Source organism: Triticum urartu, chromosome 6, assembly GCF_003073215.2.
Source record: "Triticum urartu cultivar G1812 chromosome 6, Tu2.1, whole genome shotgun sequence".
NCBI classification, from domain to species: Eukaryota; Viridiplantae; Streptophyta; class Magnoliopsida; order Poales; family Poaceae; genus Triticum; species Triticum urartu.
This window is the reverse complement of record NC_053027.1, coordinates 186489770-186500388: the sequence shown is the minus strand read 5'-3', so window position 1 is coordinate 186500388 and position 10619 is coordinate 186489770.

Genomic DNA, 10619 nt, shown 5'->3' with positions numbered 1-10619 from the left:
AGATCCAATGTTGATTGTATCTTTTGCCTTCACTTACCGCTTTGCGCGTGAAGAAATGAACACCAGCCATCCATTGCAGATCCGACACTCACATTTCAAATAGCGAGATGTGAGACTTACAGTCACATTTCACTTACACTTCCATTTTTGCGTGTTTGTCTGGATCACTAATCCATTATGAAACTTGCAATCAGAGCATGATACTTGGGTCACCTGATTGTTAGCGGATAGTAGACGTGGGACTGATAATGAACCCCTAAGATTATTTTGCAAATAAACACCATTTCCCTCACAATGATGAAATATGCAACCCTTTAGCGCGAAGGCTCGTCACTAATCTCGGCTCATGATAATGATGTCATCACCACCAAGACCTCATGCCAAACATAACCTTCAAGACCAAAACCAAAAACGATAGGTAGAGTTGGATCTATGAGTTGGTTAGGTAATCGACCTGTAGTAAGGGGGAATGATTGTGAACCCTAAGGACCAACCCCATGGGATGGGAAGAAAATGACGGAAATATGCCCTAGAGGCAATAATAAAATGGTTATTATTATATTTCCTAAATCATGATGAAGGTTTATTATTCATATTAGAATTGTATTGACCGGAAACTTAAATACATGTGTGGATACATAAACAAATATCATGTCCCTAGTAAGCCTCTACTAGCCTAACTCGTTGATCAAAGATGGTTAATGTTGAAGGAAATATGCCCTAGAGGCAATAATAAAATTATTATTTATTTCCTTATATCATGATAAATGTTTATTATTCATGCCAGAATTGTATTAACCGGAAACATAATACATGTGTGAATACATAGACAAACAGAGTGTCACTAGTATGCCTCTACTTGACTAGCTCGTTGATCAAAGATGGTTAAGTTTCCTAAACCATAGACATGAGTTGTCATTTGATTAACGGGATCACATCATTAGGAGAATGATGTGATTGACTTGACCCATTCCGTTAGCTTAGCACACGATCGTTTAGTTTGTTTCTATTGCTTTCTTCATGACTTATACATGTTCCTATGACTATGAGATTATGCAACTCCCGTTTACTGGAGAAACACTTTGTGTGCCACCAAACGTCACAACGTAACTGGGTGATTATAAAGGTGCTCTACAGATGTCTCCGAAGGTACTTGTTGGGTTGGCGTATTTTGAGATTAGGATTTGTCACTCCGATTGTCGGAGAGGTATCTCTGGGCCCACTCGGTAATGCACATCACTATAAGCCTTGCAAGCATTGCAACTAATGAGTTAGTTGCGGGATGATGTATTACAGAACGAGTAAAGAGACTTGCCGGTAACGAGATTGAACTAGGTATTGAGATATCGACGATCGAATCTCGGACAAGTAACATACCGATGACAAAAGGAATAACGTATGTAGTTATGCGGTCTGACCGATAAAGATCTTCGTAGAATATATTGGAGCCAATATGAGCATCCAGGTTCCGCTATTGGTTATTGACCGGAGACGTGTCTCGGTCATGTCTACATAGTTCTCGAACCCGTAGGGTTCGCACGCTTAAAGTTCGATGACGGTTATATTATGAGTTTATGTGTTTTGATGTACCGAAGGAGTTCGGAGTCCCGGATGATATCGGGGACATGACGAGGAGTCTCGAAATGGTCGAGACGTAAAGATCGATATATTGGACGACTATATTTGAACATCGGAAAGGTTCCGAGTGATTCGGGTATTTTCGGGAGTACCGGGGAGTTACGGGAATTCGTATTGGGCCTTAATGGGCCATATGGGAAAGGAGAGAAAGGCCTCAAAGGGTGGCCGCACCCCTCCCCATGGGCTGGTCCAAATTGGACTAGGGAGGGGGCGTCCCCTTCCTTCCTTCTCCTTTTCCCTTCCCTTTCCTTCCCTCCTACTCCTACTACTTGGAAGGGCTCCTAGTTCTACTAGGAAAGGGGGAATCCTACTCCCGGTGGGAGTAGGACTCCCCTAGGGCGCGCCATAGAGAGGGGCGGCCCTCCCCCTCATCCACTCCTTTATATACGGGGACAGGGGCACCCCAAAGAAACAACAATTGATCTCTTGATCTCTTAGCCGTGTGCAGTGCCCCCCCTCCACCATAATCTACCTCGATCATATCGTAGCGGTGCTTAGGCGAAGCCCTGCGTCGGTAGAACATCATCATCGTCACCACGCCGTCGTGCTGACGAAACTCTCCCTCAACGCTCGGCTGGATCGGAGTTCGAGGGACGTCATCGAGTTGAATGTGTGCAGAACTCGGAGGTGCCGTGTGTTCGGTACTTGATCGGTCGGATCGTGAAGACGTACGACTACATCAACCGCGTTGTACTAACGCTTCCACTTTCGGTCTACGAGGGTACGTGGACAACAGTCTCCCCTCTCGTTGCTATGCATCACCATGATCTTGCATGTGCGTAGGAATTTTTTTGAAAGTACTACGTTCCCCAACAGTGGCATTCGAGCCAGGTTTTATGCGTAGATGTCATATGCACGAGTAGAACACAAGTGAGTTGTGGGCGATATAAGTCATACTGCTTACCAGCATGTCATACTTTGGTTTGACGGTATTGTTGGATGAAGCGGCCCGGACCAACATTACGCGTACGGTTACGCGAGACTGGTTTTACCGCCGTGCTATGCACACAGGTGACTAGCGGGTGTCAGTTTCTCCAACTTTAGTTGAACCGAGTGTGGCTACGCCCGGTCCTTGCGAAGGTTAAAACATCACCAACTTGACAAACTATCGTTGTGGTTTTGATGCATAGGTAAGAACGGTTTTTGCTAAGCCCGTAGCAGCCACGTAAAACTTGCAACAACAAAGTAGAGGACGTCTAACTTGTTTTTGCAGGGCATGTTGTGATGTGATATGGTCAAGACGTGATGAGATATAAGTTGTTGTATAAGATGATCATGTTTTGTTGAAGTTATCGGCAACTGGCGGAAGCCTTATGGTTGTCTCTTTATTGCATAAGATGCAACCGCCAAATAATTGCTTTACTTTATCACTATGCGATAGCAATAGTTACAAGAGCAATAGTTGGCGAGACGACCATGTGACGACACATTGATATAGATCAAGATGATGGAGATCATGGTGTTATGCCGGTGATGATGGAAATCATGACGATGCTTTGGAGATGGAGATCAAAGGCACAAGATGATGATGGCCATATCATGTCACATATTTTGATTGCATGTGATGTTTATCTTTTATGCATCTTATTTTGCTTAGTTCGATGGTAGCTTTATAAGAGATCTCTCACTAAATTTCAAGATAAAAAGTGTTCTCCCTGAGTATGCACCGTTGCCAAAGTTCGTTGTGCCCAGACACCACGTGATGATCGGGTGTGATAAGCTCTACGTCAATCTACAATGGGTGCAAGCCAGTTTTGCACACGTAGAATACTCAGGTTAAACTTGACGAGCCTAGCATATGCAGATATGGCCTCGGAACACTGAGACCGAAAGGTCGAGCGTGAATCATATAGTAGATATGATCAACATAGTGATGTTCACCATTGAAAACTACTCCATTTCACGTGATGATCGGTTATGGTTTAGTTGATTTGGATCACGTGATCACTTAGAAGATTAGAGGGATGCCTTTCTAAGTGGGAGTTCTTAAGTAATATGATTAATTGAACTTAAATTTATCATGAACTTAGTCCTGGTAGTATTAGCATATCTATGTTGTAGATCAATAGCTCATGTTTAGCTCCCCTGTTTTATTTTAGATATGTTCCTAGAGAAAACTAAGTTGAAATATGATAGTAGCAATGATGCGGACTGGGTCCGTGATCTGAGGTTTATCCTCATTGCTGCACAGAAGAATTATGTCCTTGATGCACCGCTAGGTGACTGGCCTATTGCAGGAGCAGATGCAGACGTTATGAATGTTTGGCTAGCTCAATATGATGACTACTTGATAGTTTAGTGCACCATGCTTAATGACTTAGAATCGGGGCTTCAAAGACGTTTTGAACGCCATGGAGCATATAAGATGTTCGAAGAGTTGAAATTGGTATTTCATACTCATGCCCGTGTCGAGAGGTATGAGACCTCTGACAGTACTTTGCCTACAAGATGGAGGAGAATAGCTCAACTAGTGAGCATGTGCTCAGATTGTCTGAGTACTACAATTGCTTGAATCAAGTGGGAGTTAATCTTCCAGATAAGAGAGTAATTGACAAAGTTCTCTAGTCACTATCACTGAGTTACTAGAACTTAGTGATTAACTATAATATGCAAGGGATGACAAAAGTAATTCCCAAGCTCTTCGTGATGCTAAAATCGACGAAGGTAGAAATCAAGAAAAGCATCACATGTTGATGGTTGACAAAGACCACTAGTTTCAAAAAGGGCAAAGGGAAGGAAGGGAACTTCAAGAAGAACGACAAGCAAGTTGCTGCTCAAGTGAAGAAGCCCAAGTCTGGACCTAAGCCTGAGACTGAGTGCTTCTACTGCAAAGGGACTGGTCACTAGAAGCGGAACTGCCCCAAGTATTTGGCGGATAAGAAGGATGGCGAGGTGAACAAAGGTATATTGGATAGACATGTTATTGATGTGTACTTTACTAGTGTTTATAGCAACCCCTCGGTATTTGATACTAGTTCAGTTGCTAAGAGTAGTAACTTGAAACAAGAGTTGCAGAATGAACAGAGACTAGTTAAGGGTGAAGTGACGATGTGTGTTGGAAGTAGTTCCAAGAATGATATGATCATCATCGCACACTCCCTATACTTTCGGGATTAGTGCTGAACCTAAATAAGTGTTATTTGGTGTTTGCGTTGAACATGAATATGATTTGATCATGTTTATTGCAATATGGTTATTCATCTAAGTTAACAATAATTGTTATTCTGTTTACATGAATAAAACCTTCTATGGTTATACACCCAATGAAAATGGTTTGTTGAATCTCGATCATAGTGATACACATATTCATAATATTGAAGCCAAAAGATGCAAAGTTAGTAATGATAATGCAACTTATTTGTGGCACTGCCGTTTAGGTCATATTGGTGTAAAGCGCATGAAGAAAATCCATGTTGATGGGCTTTTGGAATCACTTGATTATGAATCAGTTGATGCTTGCGAACCATGCCTCATGGGCAAAGATGACTAAGACTCTGTTCTCTAGAACAATGGAGCGAGCAACTGACTTATTGGATATAATACATACTGATGTATGAGGTCCGATGAGTGTTGAGGCTCGCGGCGGGTATCGCTATTTTCTGACCTTCACACATGATTTGAGCAGATATGGGTATATCTACTTAAAGAAACATAAGTCTGAAACATTTGAAAAGTTCAAAGAATTTCAGAGTGAAGTAGAAAATCAACGTAACAAGAAAATAAAGTTTCTACGATCTGATCGCAGAGGCGAATATTTGAGTTACGAGTTTGGTCTTCAATTAAAACAATGTGGAATAGTTTCACAAACTCATGCCACCTGGAACACCATAGCGTAATGGTGTGTCTGAACGTCATAACCGTACTTTACTTGATATAGTGCAATCTATGATGTCTCTTACCGATTTACCACTATCGTTTTGGGGTTATGCATTAGAGACAGCTACATTCACGTTAAATAGGGTACCATCAAAATCTGTTGAGACAACGCCTTATGAACTGTGGTTTGGCAAGAAACCAAAGTTGTCGTTTCTTAAAGTTTGGGGCGGCGATGCTTATGTGAAAAAGTTTCAAACTGATAAGCTTGAACCCAAATTGGGGAAGTGCATCTTCATAGGATACCCAAACGAAATTGTTGGGTACACCTTCTATCACAGATCTGAAGGCAAATTTGTTGCTGAGAATAGATCCTTTCTAGAGAAGGAGTTTCTCTCTAAAGAAGTGAGTGGGAGGAAAGTAGAACTTGATGAGGTAACTGTACCTGCTCCCTTATTGGAAAGTAGTTCATCACAGAAATCTGTTCCTGTGACTACTACACCAATTAGTGAGGAAGCTAATGATGATGATCATGTAACTTCAGATCAAGTTACTACCGAACCTCGTAGGTAAACCAGAGTGAGATCCGCACCAGAGTGGTACGGTAATCCTGTTCTGGAGGTCATGACCATGACGAACCTACGAACTATGAGGAAGCGATGATGAGCCCAGATTCCGCGAAATGACTTGAGGCCATAAAATCTGAGATGGGATCCATGTATGAGAACAAAGTGTGGACTTTGGTTGACTTGCCCGATGATCAACAAGCCATAGAAAATAAATGGATCTTCAAGAGGAAGACGGACGCTGATAGTAGTGTTACTATCTACAAAGCTAGAATTGTCGCAAAAGGTTTTCGACAAGTTCAAGGTGTTGACTACGATGAGAGTTTCTCACTCGTATCTATGCTTAAGTCTGACCAAATCATGTTAGCAATTACCGCATTTTATGGAATCTGGCAAATGGATAAACAAAACTGCATTCCTTAATGAATTTATTAAAGAAGAGTTGTATATGATGCAACCAGAAGGTTTTGTCAATCCTAAAGGTGCTAACAAAATATGCAAGCTCCAGCGATCCATCTATGGACTGGTGCAAGCATCTCGGAGTTGGAATATACGCTTTGATAAGTTGATCAAAGCATATAGTTTTATATAGACTTGCGCTGAAGCCTGTATTTACAAGAAAGCGAGTGGGAGTACTACGACATTTCTTATAAGTATATGTGAATGACATATTGTTGATTGAAAATAATGTAGAATTATTCTGCAAAGCATAAAGGAGTGTTTGAAAGGAGTTTTTCAAAGAAAGACCTCGGTGAAGCTGCTTACATATTGAGCATCAAGATCTATAGAGATAGATCAAGACGCTTGATAAGTTTTCAATGAGTACATACCTTGACAAGTTTTTGAAGTAGTTCAAAATGGAACAGTCAAAGAAAGAGTTCTTGCCTGTGTTACAATGTGTGAAATTGAGTAAGACTCAAAGCCCGACCACGGCAGAAGATAGAAAGAGAATGAAAGTCATTCCCTATGCCTTGGCCATAGGTTCTATAAAGTATGCCATGCTGTGTACCAAATCTATTGTATACCCTACACTGTTTTTGGCAAGGGAGTACAATAGTGATCTAGGAGTAGATCACTAGACAGCGGTCAAAATTATCCTTAGTGGAATAAGGATATGTTTCTCGATTATTGAGGTGACAAAAAGGTTCATCGTAAAGGGTTACGTCGATGCAAGTTTTGACACTGATCCAGATGACTCTAAATCTCAATCTGGATACATATTGAAAGTGGGAGCAATTAGCTAGAGTAGCTCCATGCAGAGCATTGTTGACATAGAAATTTGGAAAATACTTACGGATCTGAATGTGGCAGACTCGGTGACTAAACTTCTCTCACAAGCAAAACATGATCACACCTTAGTACTCTTTGGGTGTTAATCACATAGCGATGTGAACTAGATTATTGACTCTAGTAAACCCTTTGGGTGTTGGTCACATGTCGATGTGAACTATGGGTGTTAATCACATGGTGATGTGAACTATTGGTATTAAATCACATGGCGATATGAACTAGATTATTGACTCTAGTGCAAGTGGGAGACTGAAGGAAATATGCCCTAGAGGCAATAATAAAATTATTATTTATTTCCTTATATCATGATAAATGTTTATTATTCATGCTAGAATTGTATTAACCAGAAACATAATACATGTGTGAATACATAGACAAACAGAGTGTCACTAGTATGCCTCTACTTGACTAGCTCGTTGATCAAGGATGGTTAAGTTTCCTAAACCATAGACATGAGTTGTCATTTGATTAACGGGGTCACATCATTAGGAGAATGATGTGATTGACTTGACCCATTCCGTTAGCTTAGCACATGATCGTTTAGTTTGTTGCTATTGCTTTCTTCATGACTTATACATGTTCCTATGACTATGAGATTATGCAACTCCCGTTTACCGGAGGAACACTTTGTGTGCCACCAAACGTCACAACATAACTGGGTGATTATAAGGGTGCTCTACAGATGTCTCCGAAGGTACTTGTTGGGTTGGCGTATTTTGAGATTAGGATTTGTCACTCCGATTGTCGGAGAGGTATCTCTGGGCCCACTCGGTAATGCACATCACTATAAGCCTTGCAAGCATTGCAACTAATGAGTTAGTTGTGGGATGATGTATTACGGAACGAGTAAAGAGACTTGCCAGTAACGAGATTGAACTAGGTATTGAGATACCGATGATCGAATCTCGGACAAGTAACATACCGATGACAAAAGGAACAACGTATGTAGTTATGTGGTCTGACTGATAAAGATCTTCGTAGAATATGTTGGAGCCAATATGAGCATCCAGGTTCCGCTATTGGTTATTGACCGGATACGTGTCTCGGTCATGTCTACATAGTTCTCAAACCCGTAGGGTCCGCACGCTTAAAGTTCGATGACGGTTATATTATGAGTTTATGTGTTTTGATGTACCGAAGGAGTTCGGAGTCCCGGATGAGATCGGGGACATGACGAGGAGTCTCGAAATGGTGGAGACGTAAAGATCGATATATTGGACGACTATATTCGAACATCGGAAAGTTTCCGAGTGATTCGGGTATTTTCGGGAGTACCGGGGAGTTACGGGAATTCGTATTGGGCCTTAATGGGCCATACGGGAAAGGAGAGAAATGCCTCAAAGGGTGGCCGCACCCCTCCCCATGGGCCGATACGAATTGGACTAGGGAGGGGGGGGCCCTTCCTTCCTTCTCCTTTTCCCTTCCCTTCCCTTCCCTCCTACTACTACTTGGAAGGGCTCCTAGTTCTACTAGGAAAGGGGGAATCCTACTCCCGGTGGGAGTAGGACTCCCCTAGGGCGCGCCATAGAGAGGGCCGGCCCTCCCCTCCTCCACTCCTTTATATACGGGGGCAGGGGGCACCCCAAAGAAACAACAATTGATCTCTTGATCTCTTAGCCGTGTGCGGTGCCCCCCTCCACCATAATCTACCTCGATCATATCGTAGCGGTGCTTAGGCGAAGCCCTGCGTCAGTAGAACATCATCATCGTCACCACGCCGTCGTGCTGACGAAACTCTCCCTCAACGCTCGTCTGGATCGGAGTTCGAGGGACGTTATCGAGTTGAACATGTGCAGAACTCAGAGGTGCCGTGCGTTCGGTACTTGATCAGTCGGATCGTGAAGATGTACGACTACATCAACCGCATTGTACTAACACTTCCGCTTTCGGTCTACAAGGGTACATGGACAACACTCTCCCCTCTTGTTGCTATGCATCACCATGATCTTGCGTGTGCGTAGGAATTTTTTTGAAATTACTACGTTCCCCAACAAAGGTTTCCTAACCATAGACATGTGTTGTCATTTGATAACGGGATCACATCATTAGGAGAATGATGTGATGGACAAGACCCATCTATTAGCTTAGCATATGATCGTTCAGTTTATTGCTATTGATTTCTTAATGTCAAATACATATTCCTTCGACTATGAGATTATGCAACTCCCGAATACCGGAGGAATACCTTGTGTGCTATCAAATGTCATAATATAACTGGGTGATCATAAAGATGCTCTACAAGTATCTCCGAAGGTGTTTGTTGAGTTGGCATAGATCGAGAATAGGATTTGTCACTCTGTGTATCGAAGAGGTATCTCTGGGCCCTCTCGATAATACACATCACAGAAGCTTGCAAGCAAAGTGACTAAGGAATTAGTTACGAGATGATATATTACTGAACGAGTAAAGAGACTTGCTAGTAACGATATTGAACTACGTATGAAGATACCGATGATCGAATCTCGGGCAAGTAACATACCGACAGACAAAGGGAATTATGTATGTTCTCATAACGGTTCAACCGTTAAAGATCTTCGTAGAATATGTAGGAACCAATATGGGCATCCAGGTTCCGCTATTGGTTATTGACCGGAGAGGTGTCTCGGTCGTGTCTACATAGTTCTCGAACCCATAGGGTCCGCATGCTTAACGTTCGTTGACGATATAGTGTTATATGAGTTATGTGATTTGGTGACCAAATGTTGTTCGCAGTCCTGGATGAGTTCACGGACATGACGAGGAGCTCCGGAATGGTCCGGAGGTAAATATTGATATATAGGACGATACTATTTGGACACCGAAAGAGTTTCGGGGCATACCGGGTAGTCAACGGGTCACTAGAAGGGGTTCCGGTAAGCCCCGGGAAGTCTATGGGCCATATGGGCCAAGAGAAGGGAGCACACCGGGCCACAAGGGGCTGGTGCACCCCTCTATGGCAGCCGGCCCTAGGGATAGAAGGAAAGAGGGGACTAGGCCTCCTCCTTCCTTCCCTCTCCTCCTCTTTCCTTCCCCCTTAGGGGAATTATGGCAGGGGGCGCAGGCCAGGGCTGGCCGGCCACCTTTGTGGTACACCTGGATGCCTCCCCTCTCCCCCACCTATATGTGTGTGTGTGTGTGTGTGTGGGAGGGGGCACCACACAAGGGACACAACATTGTCTTAGCCGTGTGCGGCGCCCCTCTCCACAATTTTGTTCCTCGGTCATTTTTTCGTAGTGCTTAGGCAAAGCCCTGCGAAGATAGCATCACCATCACCGTCACCACGCCGTCATGCTGCCAGAACTCAACTACTACTTTGCCCGTCTTGCTGGATCA